This window comes from Xiphophorus couchianus, chromosome 5 (genome assembly GCF_001444195.1).
Source record: "Xiphophorus couchianus chromosome 5, X_couchianus-1.0, whole genome shotgun sequence".
Lineage (NCBI taxonomy): Eukaryota > Metazoa > Chordata > Actinopteri > Cyprinodontiformes > Poeciliidae > Xiphophorus > Xiphophorus couchianus.
Genome location: NC_040232.1, coordinates 18414511 through 18430255, shown reverse-complemented (window position 1 = coordinate 18430255; position 15745 = coordinate 18414511). Strand labels below are relative to the sequence as shown.

General features: G+C 40.1%; 1 long non-coding RNA gene across 2 annotated transcripts in view; it reads left to right on the top strand.

Moving 5' to 3' along the window:
- The first annotated feature begins 1309 nt into the window (after positions 1–1309).
- The window catches only part of LOC114143911 (uncharacterized), a 53867-nt gene continuing 39431 nt past the window's right edge, over positions 1310–15745 (top strand). For both annotated transcript variants that reach the window (XR_003595349.1, XR_003595350.1), the window contains exon 1: positions 1310–1486. This is a non-coding gene — a long non-coding RNA (uncharacterized LOC114143911). The remainder of the gene's footprint in view (positions 1487–15745) is intronic.

The following is a 15745-nucleotide window of genomic DNA, read 5'->3' as shown; positions in this document are numbered from 1 at the left end:
CATGCGTGCTTTTAGTTTCTTCTGAAATCTATTAAAACTTTTGAGAATCCAACAGAAACTGGTCTGAGCCTCTTTGTGGGCCTACAAAGCTCCCCTGCTACCCAGGGAGCCTGGCTTCCAGCAGCTATGCCCCATTCATCACCTGCTTTCAGCGGCCACCGCCAAGCTGCCTCCGGCTTGAAGGCCAGGTAGGGTGCCGGCTGGAGTACAATGTTTGGGGGATTAGTAATCAAAGGCTTGAGCCCTCTGTCCTGCATCCGCCTTTCACTCCCTAGTTGGGGGAGGAGAGCTCCAGCAGCGGCCAAGGTCATCATCTCCATCTCGGCAGGAGGTAATTTGGAGAAAACCCTGGGAACAGGCTAGCTATCATGGGCTAGCAGGCTAGCAGCACAGCGGGTGTCTCAGCCACAAAACATTCATCTGCTTGGGCTGTGCATGGCATGGCTGACAACAGAATAATGCTTTGCTTTTAGTTTCGTCCCAGTTTCACCCTCTTTTCTGTCCTCTCCGACTTCTCTATTTCTTTTGTTGTCCTTGATCTGTTCCAGCCTCATTCTGAGGGATTTAGTTTCCCTTTTTATATGACTGAATGGCATGTTAAGTTAGCATGATGACAAAACTGGCAGAATAGTGAGTTAGTTTTGATAATTTGGTCCTAAATGTTTTTGTTTTTTTCATGTTTGAAGTGAGATGTTTGTTTCTCAATGTTCACTTTCTAATAGAAACTTGAGATATGGTTCTCAAGTGTATTCTCTGAAATCAACATTCTCAAACAAACCTGGAAGAACTTTTGCTTGTGTGCATTCATGCTTAAGGGTTAAAATAATAATTATCTACGGATCCAAAAAGAAAAGAAAATCATTTGAACTGCTTTGACTTAAAAGGCCATTGACAAATTTGCGATCCACCTCTTGAATTTCATGTGTCAGAATAATGACTATGGTTATCGTTTTAAGCTGATTTGGCGTCCTGTGGTGCGAGACATCGGGCAAAGAAATCCTGGTGAGACAGCTGCCTGTAGACTCATAGGTTTAGAGCAGAATGGCCAATAAATTCTCGAAGATCGCAGGCTGGGCAGATTAGCTTAGCCCGCTAGGTCTGTGAAAGGGGGAAATGGCAAGCGTTGAAGTAACGATGATGAAAAATGAGTTGCCTGCTTGTGCCAGTCGGAGGCAAGAAAGCAAACGTGACCCGCCACCCCACCCTTCTACCAACACACCCCTGTTGGGAAATCGCCAAGTTGTCATGACAACAGGGATGTTCTGCTGATGAGGTCTCGCTCAGCACTGTCCAATCAGATCGGGGAGCTACAACCGCAGCGTGAACAGGGGAGGACGCACCTATTCCAGTTGCACAATGCTGAGAGAGGATAGGCGAAACCTTGGACCACCAACGGCAAATTGGCAATCTGGGGGAGGCTGTCAACGGGCCGCTATGGTTCGACAATCCACAAACAGCTGGGGGTCGTGGAGACGGGGGCTGCCAGGTAGGGGGTCTGTGTTCTGTAAGACGCTATTAGCGCTGCTACTGTTGTTTTAATTTCTGCTAAGTATTGAATTTTTGTTGTTGTTGTTGTTGTTGTTGGCATGCACTTAAAATGTAGCATTTGTAATTGGGCTTACTGACGTTTCTGGATGTTGGATGTAGCTACAGGACTGCTCCAGCTGCACTTTAGGAAATTGTTAAATAACTCCTGCAGGTGGTTTTTGACTACCAGCTGCAAAGACTTCACCATGGAGAAAGAAGTCAGAATGCAAAGGGAGGATATGTCTTATAAAATTAACTTAAGGGGGATTTTGCATTCACTTCTCTGCGGGATGTGACCTAAGTGTAGACAAGGCTAATATGGTGAAACTCTCCTGGTGTTTGTTTGATTTTGGCCTTTTATTTCAAGCGGCAGGGAGGATTTTTCCATTCACTGTGTCTCTGGTTGACCAAAAAGACAAACTGAAGTTGTTCGAAGCTCTAAAAAGATGGAAGTCTTGGAGAGGAGAGTGCTCTCTTTGCTCTGCAGGCAGCCATTACGGTCATTGCCTGCTAAGGCATTTCATTTCAGCCCATCAAACTATAGCAGACCACAATTGCTGTTCTTTTTCTGCAGACATCATAGCATGCAATGGTGATGATATTGATTTAAACCCTCTCTTTTGACCCACCCTTCTCAACTCCAGTCCCTCTATCATGGGCTCCCTGTTGGACACCTATTGACAGATTGACCCTGGTTTGTTTGTTTGACTCTTTAAATTCAAGAATGAAATGGAGGTTGTCAGCATGGCAACACTTCCTTTATTAACTCCTTGCTGGACGTCACCATGTTTGCTTCTTTGAAATCTTCACGACACTTGAATACTTTTATAAATCTTAGTTGAAAAGCAAGACTGGTATCCAAGCGGGATGGCTCTGGGGTGGTATGTTGGTTAAAATAGTAGGGAGATCAGTTTGGTGCAAAGTGCCATTATCCCCACTGCACTTAGAAGTATTCCAGGAACCCTTGATAGTTCATGTAGCTTAACTTTGAAAAAATACTTCTTTACAAATGTGAATTGTGGAGGCTGACATTAGCATTAGGGACGTTGTTGTTTGCTGCAACATATTTTGCATGAATACATTTTAGGCTTGATTCGGTGATAGGTTAGCTCTTTTTTGCACAACTTGCAGACAATAGTCTTTTCCTGCATCATTTCAAGTAAAAGCTTAACCTTCAGTGGGTCAAAAGAAGTGGTTTTATCGTCCATGTTTGTAGTTTGCAGATGTCACTTGTGTTAGATTCATGTCTGTAACATAAACACAATGCAAGAGTTCTGGCTTGGGACTTTAGTATGTATTAAAAGGGCTTAATTGCTTAAAAATGTCCAATGATTAAAATCTATGTAATTAATTACAGTCTCAACCCTAGTTTAAAGAAAGCTTCAGACTTGAATCGGAACCCACATTTGATAATATGCTTTTGATTAATGTGCAGACATTGTGTAACGTACTGCAATAGTGTAGTTACTAACAATTTAAGGCACATTTAAAAAGATAAATATTGGTAGCTCCATATTATTAATATTATTAGCATATTTTATATGTGCATATGGCACATTAGTCTGACTTCCTGCGCAGTTCTAAATTCAAATCTTCCTTCACTACACAGTCTGGGCTTTCTCCCATTGAACTGGATTCCTCCAGTAGAATTCATACTGAGCCAATCAGTGAACAGAAGGAGAAGTTGCAAACGACGATGTTAATTTTCTGCGCTGTTTTAGAATTGTAGTCTGCCTGTAGCTGTAGCAATGGCAGCATAGTGAAGCCGTTCAGCCCATGTTGGCCACGCTTCCGAATATTGAATTACCATTAACTGCTGTATTGTTCGGCTCTGCATTTCTCTCTTCACAGTGGTGGATAATTGTTTACAGCACAGGTGATTTTCAGTAAGCTTCATAGCATTATTTAGCCCTGCGACAGACTGGCGACCTGTCCAGGGTGTACCCCGCCTCTCGCCCGGAACGTAGCTGGGGATGGGCACCAGCAACCCTCCCGACCCCATTAGGGACAAGGGTGAACAGAAAATGGATGGATGGATGGATGGCATTATTTACATATGTCAAGGGCAAATATCAGCGCTTGGGTAAAATTTAAAACTTCAACAAATTCCACTCCCCCAGCAAGCAATTGTTTGTCATTAGTCGAGAGCCCAGATTCTTCACGACGCAAAGCATTGGGCAGGGGGCTGGTTTTTATCAGGCTGATAGCATATATTATTCTATACTGTTAATGCAAGATAGCTACTAAAAACAAGAAATTCAGTACTGATTTCTGTTTAGATCAGTGGTCTCAAACTACATTCCTTGAGAGCCAGAGTCCTGCAACTTTCAGATGTGTCTTTTGTTCTACACACTTGAATTCAATTGCAAAGCTGCCTCAGTAGCATGCAGTCAAGCTTTGCTAACACAAAGCTGCAGAACTTTGCTAATGAGCTATTATTGGAGCCAGGTGTGCTGAAGCAGAGAGACATCTAAACATTTGTTGAAAATAAATTAGATGTAACTGCCTTTAGGTAATAAAGAAATCAGTTTTTTTTTGTAATGGAGTGGTTTCTGCAGCTTCTCATATACATTAAATGCTTCCTCCTTCTCAACAATATTTCTCTATCCCAATAAATTGAGCATTTCCGCACAAGTGAAAGAGTTCTAAACAAGTCATTGTTGAATATCAGACAGCAAAGACATTTGGCTGTAACAGATAATTTCTGCCTCAGCTTACTAATAGGAAACTGGATTCGTCCTACAAGCTGATTACTGGGCTTTTATGTCATTTATAGAGCAGCTCAGTACTGCCTACAGCATGAAGAAATCAGACTAATCATGGCCAAGATGGGTATAGTGGACTCAGTTGCTGATTGTAAATTTGGGAGCACAAAATGGACAAAAAATAATACATAGATTGTTTTTCCTCCTTGTTTAGTCTTTTCTTGTCTAGTCTGGTAATGTTTGCCAATATGAGCAACACACACTGAATTTTTGCACCATCTTATTAAGGTGGCTGTTGTTTTTCTCAAGAAACAATCTTTTTTTTTTTTTTTTTAGCAAATGTGGACGTGACCCCAGCAAACCAAGCAAAATGTTGCTTATTCATTCAGTTATTCTTATTTGTCAATTCTGAGTTGGTGAAAAGGGATTTCCCTGTTTCTTTGAAGTTACAGACCAAAAGAGTTGTGGAGAGTTTGCGGTGTTAGATTGTTTGCAGAGCAAGAGGGTTTGTAAATGAAAAGCATGACAGAGATATGTTTTCTTTTTTCTGCTTTAGTAAGGCAGATGACTGGGATAGGATGTGGTGAGCGCTACAGCATCCTGTTTACTTCTGACCATGAGGTTTGGATTGACATCAGCAGAAAACAGCATTTATGAAGAACGTTTGTACAGACCTTATTAGCCCTTAATGGTGTGTTTTGTAATATAGTCTTTTTTTTCTTTCTTGAAAAGATCTGAAGTTTTAACAGGATTGGTTTAATTGAGATAACCACAGAGGCCCTTGGGAAACCCGTGGCAACTTGCTTGGAATTCATTTATGTCATCTTTTGATCAAATTTCTCTGAGTTCCAGATAAATCACAGCTTGAAACATACCAAAAGAGAGGGTGTAAAAGTTGATGTTTCAAGGAGTTGAAATTAATTGCTAGAGACACATGTGTCAGTAAATGTCATCATACAGCTTATTGGACCACCCGGTGGTTACCCGTTTAAAGTCATGCGATTTCCATTGAAGATGTTCCAGAGTTGCACCCAAAAGGTTTTTTTCCTCCTGCACAGCAACCCAGCAGATTCCGATCCCGTGATCCACAGATGGGCATAAAAATGCTATCCTAGTCAGTTAGCCGACCTTTCTCCTGACAGCGAAACATAAACTATCAGATAAGTGTCACATAGCAAACACTTCTCAATTCACTCAGACCTCAGGCTCAAGACGTCTATTTTGACCATGCGGAGATTGAGGAGGAGCAGTTTGCACAAATTAATTGCCCATCATTTGTCAGCGTAGATTAAACAAAAGCACTGCGAGAAACTTGTCAGCCAAGGACAATGAATGCATCCCATTTCTTCCCCACCTTGCTACATTTGATCTAATGGAGACGGACGTAGACCACAGACAGAGCTGCAGCAGAAATATGGTCAGGTTGTAAACACACAGACATGAAGAGGAAGAGCGGGATTACTAACAGGTTTGATCTCCTTGGGGCTGTCCAGACCGGCTGACAGTGGGGAGAAGTGGTAGGGAAGCGGAGGGGGGCTGATTTATTCTCTCCCTGTCCGTCAACCGCCTCTCTCTTGCCGGTAGCGTTGTCATTTGGGCTGTCCAGATTTAACTGAGAGTCCGACATTGAAAGAAGCACTACAATGAAGCTGGAGACAGGCAGGCGAACATACCTGCAGGCTGAAGTGGTGGAAAACAGCTGAGACCCACCAATTTGTTAACAGCACAATTTTCAGTAGAGTCATAACATTAACCCAAACCTCTCTCTTTCTCTCTAGTTCACTTTATCCGTTCATAAATGTCAAACACTGACAAGAAGCTCCATCAATGCTTTCCCAGAGACCGGTCAGACTATCTTTAACGGCAAACTAATCAAATTGAATTCCTCATTATCGCTTCTCTTTTCAAAACCATCAAGCGCTTCTTTTAATTCCAGTGAAATTAAGTTTAATTTATCTCAGTCCAGTCGTAATATTATCCTCTTTGTTCCTGTCCTAGCATAGGAATAAGCAGGAATAGGCAGATCGTGAGATAACAATGGGGCCAGCCTTTCTTCCCGTAATGTGCTGAAATGTGAGGATAACACGGTCTAAAGATGAAGAAGCGTCCTGCCTGGCCAATTTAGACAAGGGGAATTAAAGGTCCAGAAAGTCAGAAAGTGAATCACGTCCTTCACATTAATGTGTGACTTCTAATATCATTTGTTGCTTTAAGGCAGATGTCTCTTCTAAAACGAATAATTGTACATCTGCTCGAGGAATATGACCCATCAGTTGAATCTCCTTTAATACACTTATGAAATGGGAGAAAATGGGAATAAATGTGTTATTCTTCGAGACCAAACTCAGTTTTTATATACCATTCTACTTTGTTACGTTTGAAATGCTTCTTTCTTCAAAAGTTTTATAAGCACCTATTGTCTTACCTTGTGTAGATACATTTTATGAGGCTTTCATTGATTAAAAGTGCAGATTAGCTTGTCCTGGAGGATAAAATAAAGGGCTAGTCTGAGGGAGGCCAAGAACAAAGTGTTTTGATGTCATGGTCATCCTGTGTGAAACGTGTAGTTAGAGCTGAACATGTGACATATCCGGATCTAAAAGGAGTCGTGTGTGTGTTCAGTTTGGGTGAATGTTTTTTTTAATGATTTTTAAACTGTATTACTTTTTTGTAAGTTAGTGACTGAAGGCAGAAGTCAAAGATCCGATGATTCCAAGGGCTTATCTAATGGTCCCATCACCAAAGCAGGCTTCAGTTCAATGATTGTCATGTGAAAACCCATTCTGAAAACCAAACATGTAAATTGCTTCCTATAAGAATAACTGCCACACATGAAATTAAAGAGATATGGAAAGCACAGTTATTATTGTAGGTTAAATTAAACATATTTTGTTGATTTCTGCACCACCTTACTCTTCTGTCAGGGGTTACCTTGATTTGAGGTCTGTTAAAAGGTTATCTGCAGTTGATTTCTTACCTGCATGACAAAAGTTCTCTTGTCGTTTTTTGTTATTGTTATTTGTTGAAGTTGTTATTTCAGGCTCACACTACAAGACAGTCAGGGGGAGCAAGACAAAATGGGTGTGTCCTCTCTTAAAACAACTTCAATCATAAAAACGTTAAAGCTGTTTATACGGCTGCTACTTTAAGAGCCATATGTGGACGCCATACATGCAGTAGGCTATAAATTAAACATGATCTTCCTGTGTGAAGATTATGAAAGTAATGCTGTGTAAACATCAGTAAAGTATAGATTTTCTTTGGCATCTGTAATATGTTTGCCTTACTTTTTATATGTGACCAGAGTACACGTCTGTTTTTAGAATGTGCTTCAGGATGGCACAGTTCTGCTTCAGTGCTATATTTAATGAGTATAAACATGCATTTATTTTAAGGTGTTTAATCATATGGATTTGATCCCAACACGCTCTTGTCAATTTGGGTTTAGTTTTAACCATTTCACTTAAACAGAGTCAAATTGAAGCCTTATAAGCACCAGGGCCAATGATAGGTTTATGTCTTGTTAGTACAGCCACGATTGATCTCTAGAGATGAAGTGGAGGGGGAAATAAAACAATAACGTCCTGCCAATCAGGGGAAACACGCAGACTCAAAGAAGTGTGTTGAGAAACACATGGGAATGCAGAAGCGCACATCAAATGGAGCCAGAACATCTGCCAGCCACCGGACCAGTGGTTTAGTTAAAAGATGAGGAGGGGTCTGGTGAATGTTCTGCTATTCATTTATCTCGCATTGCTGCCCATTGGTTTTAATTACGGCTGACTCTTTCAAGTTGGAAATAGGCCCGCTTCAAAAGCACTTCTTCTTTTTGTGTGTTTCACCATTGTTTCTGTGGTAACTTGGCACACGGAACGAAGATTGACGGCGTGTTTTTACACGTGTCTGTGCATCTTCCTGCCTCCCCGAATACCCATCTGTCCGGTTGCATTTGAACGCACGCTGTAATTGATGAGCGTTTCTTTTTGTGTGCGTGCATGTTAGCACGCCGCCATGTGTGTGTGCGCAAAAGCTGGGCCTGCCGTCTTTTCCCGGCACAGCTGCAGCAGGACTGGATTGATGTGTAACCCAAGACTGCACTTTAAAAGGGCGAGAGGCCTGGGCAGACGTGGTCTTGCTAGTATACCAGATGGGGCTTTATGATGAAAAGAGAGTAATCCCCATCCAGGCATCACTTCCATCAGTAGTGAACTACAAAGCCATTCACAGCATTTTATTGCGAGAAATAATCTGTCTTTTTTTCCAGCTGCACCGCACAGAGAACATTTTTTTTTTTACTTTTCCTATCTTCTTTTTCTTCTTTACTTGTAACACTTTTTCTTCATCGCTTCTTATCTCCCTCTTATTGCCCATCCCACCCCACCAGTCCCTCTTTGCTCTTGAAGACTTGCAAATGTGGCATTAGCTAATATTCTGAGAGCCAGGCAAGCGATCCCTTTTTATCTGCCAGGGCCCATCTGAGTGAGCTACAGTGTTTGCATTGGAAATGAGTGCTGCGCCTGGACCGCCAAGCCCCGTTGCCCCTGATTGGTATTCAGTATACATGTCATTGCAGGACATGCTGATTTTCTGGCAATGGATTCACTTTATTTCTTTCTAGCTCTCGTGCTCCGACTGTCTTTTTCTCATCCTCTGCTAATTTCTGCCACAGAAAATGTTTCCCTTTTTGCTTCTGTCGTTAATGAATAAGAGTAGAAGGCCGAGCCAAGCTTGTGCCTTCAATGTGCCTGTGATATTTTTTTATTTATCAATACTGACAAAACAAACAGTAATTCATTGATGAAGTTATTGTAGCAAATTGCACTCTGTTACTCAGCAGACTCCAATTATCTTATGAAAAATTCACCATATTTTAATTCTGGCCTGTTTTATCTTCCATTCACTAAATCAGATCTTGATTTCAATATTTTACCTGGTTTTTTTTGTTGTTGTTTTCTTTTTCCTTTGTGAATAATCACGCATTTGAAAACAGGTTGTGATTTTGCAAAATGTTTGTCTGTAGACAACCTGAAATTTAGGATGAACTGGATCCATGAGTCTTAAAATAGCTTTAAAATACCAAAAAAATGACTAAAACTGATATTTTTGGAATATCTTGCAAATACAGTAAAGAAGGCAGCATACAGTTATACTAGTATAACCTATTCATTTTTGGAGAATAGTAAGAGTTGGAAATTTGAAATAGTCTAAATGCTGCAAAGGCAGTGAAATAACCACAAAAATCAGAAACCAGAAAAACCTGCAGATAATAATGGAATATAAATATCCTTTATTGTCTCAAGCTGCGAAAATTCAGGTGCAACAGCAAACATCGAGATATCAAAAGGTGTGGAAAAATAGTAATAAAACGAATATACTGCACATGATTATAACATAAAAATACTATTCCTGAACTATTATTGAGGCAGATTCATTGTTTATAGTTTGTTCTCAAATGCCTAGACAGTTAATAAATAATATAGAAAAAAAAAATTAGAAATTTGATTTTGGAAAGAATCAAATTTCTTGCAGAACCCTGAATATGACATGTTTCTTGTTTCTCCATATTTGTGTATTTTTTTCCTTGTTTCTACTGCTTTTTGATGTTGTAGCATCAGCTATGAAGTCCACGTTTTTCTATTTTGGTGGAAAGGCCTTCTTGGTAACACCCTACTCTTGAGTTCCCTCCATAGACTCAGATTCAATTCTTTGCTCTGGCTATGCAGCTCATAAAAGTTCTTAAAAGTTCATAAAAAATCTTTTGGGCTTAGCTATAACCCAAAATACTGTAGCTGCAATTAAATGTGGTTTTACAAAGTACACTCAAAAGAGCGTAATCCTACAGCATGTAACATTTGTCAGCTGTTTAGTTATAAAAATTTGTCAAATTCATGCATGTCTGTTTTACTTCAAAGATTTGCAATGTTTTGTAGTCAAAAAGTCTAATAAAATATACTGACTTGAAAACATCAAAGGATTTGAATACCTTTTGCAAAGCACTTGAAATATTGTATGTCTCTATAGCTCCTTCAGAACCCCTTTTTTAAACTAAAGTCTTGGGAATAAATGCTGTAACTGATCACATGACATGTTTTTTTGGTTTGTCTTTACGTAATGCATTTGGAAGTAAAGTTTCACACAGGCAAGACAGTAACTGCTCATAGCTAAACCACAAACACCTGCTTTGAAAAATGCAAAACCTGAACTACTCTCGGGTGAACAGTTTTATTTCTTCATCTATACCCAAACCCTTAGAACCAGACAGTATTTTCTTTGGGCTCATCTCCATTACAACCAATCACTTTACTGCTGAATCTGTACGCGCACTATTTACTGCATGACACAAATCTTCTTTTCCTGATTTATTGAGTGACAAATCCTGCCCGATTTACAAGGTTCACAAATTTGGGGCATTACCCAAAGAAATCATCCACTAAAATAATCATTTTAAACAAAAACAATTACATTTTTGTGCAGCTTGTGCCAGTTTTGCAGTGTGGAATGATATGCCTCTCTATCTGTGTTTAGGTCTCTGAATTCATTTATTCTTCAGTTACAAAGAACTCACAGTATATTCTCTCTTTATCCTTCACTTGTTTTTTTTTCTGCTTCTGAAGAATTCCCTGTGAGCAGCAGGATTTCTCTCTATCTCAGACTTACATCATGCTTGCTGAATATGTCAGGGTTTTTTACTTGCACGTACATTAGCGAAAGTGTGCCTGAAACCTGCCACGGCAGTGGAAGACGAAGGAGAAGTAGTGAGTCTTTAAAGACAAGTTAGCGATGATATCCTCCATGGGACTCCGGCAGTCACGAACTGCAGAGCACCTGTAAGCCAGAGGAGGATTTGCTGCTTTTAAACTGACAAAAACTTAATGTTTGGGAGTTTTCTAGTAATCTGTTTATGAGCTAAAATGTTTTATTTCTCCCTTTAGAAAAGAAAAACGTGCAAATTGACACTTTACTTCAGACCAGAGCATAGTTAGCCCTCTCTATCTGAGGTCCAGAGCTCTGTCCTGTAGGTTGGTCGATGTGTGGCTCATTCCAGGTGTGACTGGCAGTGATCCAGTTGTGGGTAGTCAAGTGTAAACAGTTTACCGAACTGCTGCGTCTGGGGAGGACTGAGGGTTCTTGCTGGGGGAAGTGAAACTTGGACAACGTTTCACAGGCGAGCAGCATCCTGCACGGGAAAATGACCCAGCAGTTTAAGGAAAAGTCAGCACTGGCGTCAAGGGCAGGGTGGGGGATCAACAGGCAACAAGACTATTTTGCTTTCTCCCTAAATGCAGTTACATAATTAAGTTACTGGAATAAATTAAACTTTTCAATAGTTTATTGAAAATGATTGTATGTTTTGAAATAGGCTGTGTTTTTTTTCTGAATGGGTCTGCAACACATTTTGGCAGCTTTCTCAGGTGTTATTCTTTTGTGGCCAAAAGAACAACAAATCCAGCTGAAATCATTTTTTGTTGGAGCAGTTCTATTTTATGACTTTTTGTTGTTTTCCAAAGAGCCTCCAAACCAGAAGACATAGCCTTGCAAATGATCATTTTAGTGTTTAAACTGCTAATGTAATGAGAGAGAATAACTGAAAACCCTGTGAGACTCTGATAGACTCAGGAGGCGATAAGAAATTATCCTTCAGCTAAATTATTTTCAAAATTTTCTACAAGAATGTAAATGATGCAGATTCAGAATCAGTTTTATTCTGATACTCATGCTTGTCCTGATACTTATGCTTGTATGGACTTATGCTTGTCCATACAAGCATAAGTATCAGTTAGTAGTTAGTTAGTATACATGCAAAAGAAAATAAAAAGTCTAAAATCTTCATATTTGGATCTGTTTATACATATATCCGTAGGACACTTCGGTGTGCCAAAGAAAGATTCAGAACTTTGGGTCTATAAACATACTTTGAGCATTTCCACACTTTGGCATATTACAACCAAAAACCTCAAAGCATTTCATTGTGATGAATGTGTTATACCAACACAAACAAGACAAAACCTAGGTGAAAATAAAGTTGAATGGATGCTTTTCAGCATTTTTGTAAATCAAATCTGAAAAGTGTGGTGTGCGTAGATTCCTCTTGCAGTTAATGTCCTAAAGCAAAAATTCAGAGAAACCAAAGTCTGGAAGGATGAGAAAAACTGTGAATTTTTTCACCTAATTTCATAAAAGTTTGTGTTGAGGTTAACTAATGTAGCAAATCACCCTGAAGACACTATCTACACAGTAAAGGCATGTGGTGGCATCGTCATGCAGCAAAGATGCTTTTTTATAACCAGGATTTTACAGGGAATAAAGTTTGTCAGAATCAATGGGAAAATGGATTGAGCCAAAAATAGGGTGAGAACAACCTGTTAGAAACCTGTTGGAGATTCACCTTATAGCAGATGACCAGCAACATAAAGTGAGAATGAAAAAAAAAGAGTTATTTCAAATTACAAATCACATACATTCTCAGTGAAATCCATTGACATTTAATATGTAAATCTAACAAAATATGTAAAAACTGGTCGCATGCATTCATTCTGAGAAGATATTTTCAACACCGTTCCTTGTCTGAGCTCGTTTGTTTGCATATTTTGCATTGCACATTCTTAAAGCCTCCTAGTGTCCCACAATGTGTTGGTGGTGTCTCTGTTGTCTGGGCCTGAATGCAGCAGAACCTGCTGCTGTTGTTGTTCTAAACCTCAGCACAGGAAAATGAGGTGCTTTGAGGAAGTAGACGCATATCTCCAAGGACACATACCACCAAGCAGATGAAAGGACTTTAGAGGGCACATTTGATGGGGAAACCACACTGGCTTTCAAAGCAATGTAGTCCTGCATCTCAGCAGCCCATCAAGGCCCATGAAAGAAATTCTAATACGTCTGCCTGTCAGTTAATTGAAGCCCTGTTCTGTCCCTTGAGGGGGAATAGGATGCTGGTCGTAAGGGAGCATCTTTGTCCTGCTACACAGTCACCATTAATTATTATTCCTCATTCACCTCCTCGCCAACACCGTTCCTTGTCTGAGCGTGTTTGCGTGCCTTGTCACCAATCTCTTGTCTTGTGAAAACACACTGAAGTCTGACAGAGAACAAGATCATAGCTATCCGCATACTCACTCGCAGCATATCAGCCTACCTTTGGGGGAGTTGTGTGTTTCCCGAGAAGATATTTGGTTGTCAGGTCTGTTGCATTTGATCATGAGATGGGGGTTTCAGAGTCAGTAAGGCTGTTATTCTGCATCAGGATAGCAGTACACAGCAGAGGACAGAGGCTCATTTGAAAGTAATCATAGCTGGCAAAGAAGGACCACTACATAGTTTGCTGTAGGTTGACAAAAGCACACATGCAAAGAGTAGTCCTGTCAATCCAAAGACCTCTTCCCTGGAGAAAGACAGCCTGTTAGACAGGAAGTCATCTTGTCTGTGAAGCTCTGAATGAGGGAGGAAATGATGAGCGATGGCAGCCGATCTGAGCTCAGCCGTGTGTCTGAGTATGGCTTGTGTAGTATGTAGTTTAAAGAATACACTTGATCTGCGCAAAAATATACACTGCTCAGCCAAACAAGCGTGATTTAGAGTTATCTTGTCAGAGATCACATCTGATATGCAAACCGGTGTGTGTTTTTACAGCCTAAAGAGTCTGTTTAACCAGTGAGAACCATGATGATGGATTCCACTGACAATCCTGACAAATTGTATCTTAAACCCTGAGGGGCTGCATTAGGTTGCATTGATATCATAGCGTGTCTGCAGCTGTGACTGCTGGGAGGGATGATAGTTCTTCCAATGCCGGTCAAAGATTTACATGCACTCATTATCATTACTCTTATTAATCCAGAGCTTTTAAATTTACATTTTAGCTGGTTATTTTCAAAGGTTGAATGATAAACAACTTGAATGCTTATATGGTTTTACAAATTGTGTAAAATATATTTTGTCTATAACAATCTCAGTTTTGATATGTGTGTATAGCCACTCTGTCACGACTCAGTTTCAGATATCTAAGCAGCAAAAGCCAGATCTGACATCCAGTGAATGTCTTACAGCTCTGCAATGTCTTTGTCTTTTGTCCAGAGCCAAGTAAAATTTTCTGAAGGACCAAATTCTCGCAATATCGATCGGCCTCATTATGGTGCACAGAGACATGTTTATAAGAGCGCTTTTTTTCCCAGGACAAATTGGTGATGTAGATTCTACCAAACAGTCCTTCATAAACTCCCTGTTAGGGAATAGCTTAACATATCGCAATTTTGAGAGATACAAAGCTGGTCAGGCTGTTGCATCCATGGAGTGGAGCTTTGTACGAAGTCCTAGTTGCTTTCGTAGTTTCACTAGCACTCTACTGATGCTTGTGCCTGTTTTTGCATAAGTCAAATCCTTGTACTTCTCTTGTGTCTGATCTCATGATGGCTGATAAAATTGTAATCCCTAAACACTGCTATATGTTTTCCACATACTAAACACACAGCTTTATGGTCGAATTCAGCAGAAAAATATTTAGAAATGGGTGAGAGGCAGGGTACACCCTGGACAGGGTTGTCAATCATCTGTCGTGGGACAACACAGAGAAACTCAGGTCAAACTCATTCCTGGGGAGAATTTAGAGAGGCCAATAAAGTCATAATGTTTATTTTAAGTCTATGGTAGAATGATTGAGTAAAGAACCCATGCATGCAGGGAGAAAAGATTCAAATTCCACACAGAAAGGCTACAGAGACTATTTGAATCTAGGACCTTTATTCTGTAGAGCGGACACTGGTGCTAAAACCAGTCTCTGGAGCCTTAAACTGCACATTGTATCTGTATTTTTTTTCTTATGTGAGGATGACAATTAGGGTTAGAGTGTTGAAAAGAAGATGTAACAACTCCAATGAAGTGAGAGAGGAGGAAGCTGTGACCTACATTTAGACTTCTGAAAAACATCTAAAAAACAATTCTAGATTTTGAAAAACACATTTTAAAACAAAAATCTACCAAACTTACAATCGTCAAATGAGCCACTTAGACGTTGTTTAGACATATTGCCAATTTTTATTGCGGAGCAGTTGGGGCTCTTGGATAGATCTTTGTGGTTAATAGTGCATGGTGTGCAGTGATCCTCCAGCTCCTAAATGTTTCACTGTGACCTCCTGTCTCCAAACCAAATGACCAGTTTGGACATTGAAAGGGAAATAGCCTACATTCCTCCATAATCATAAGAGGTATTTACATATGCCCTCTAAATGATTATGTGGTCCAGCTAGAATCATCCAATCAATTTTTAACAAAAGGACTTTCTCCTATTTACATTCCTAAAATGCAATGTGGTTTACTTTTACTGCTGGACAGGCCAAATCAAAGCATGTGTTCCCAGGGACTGAGTGCAGGCAGAAAGAGTGGGAGAAAATGAGAAAATAGAGAACTGGAAGGCGGGAGGGGGGCTGAGGAGAAGAGGTTTAAAGCGAACAAGGTCAAGCTTCAGGGTCAGCCCCTCAGTGTTTTTTCACAGCCTGTGTGAATACATAACAGACAATTGA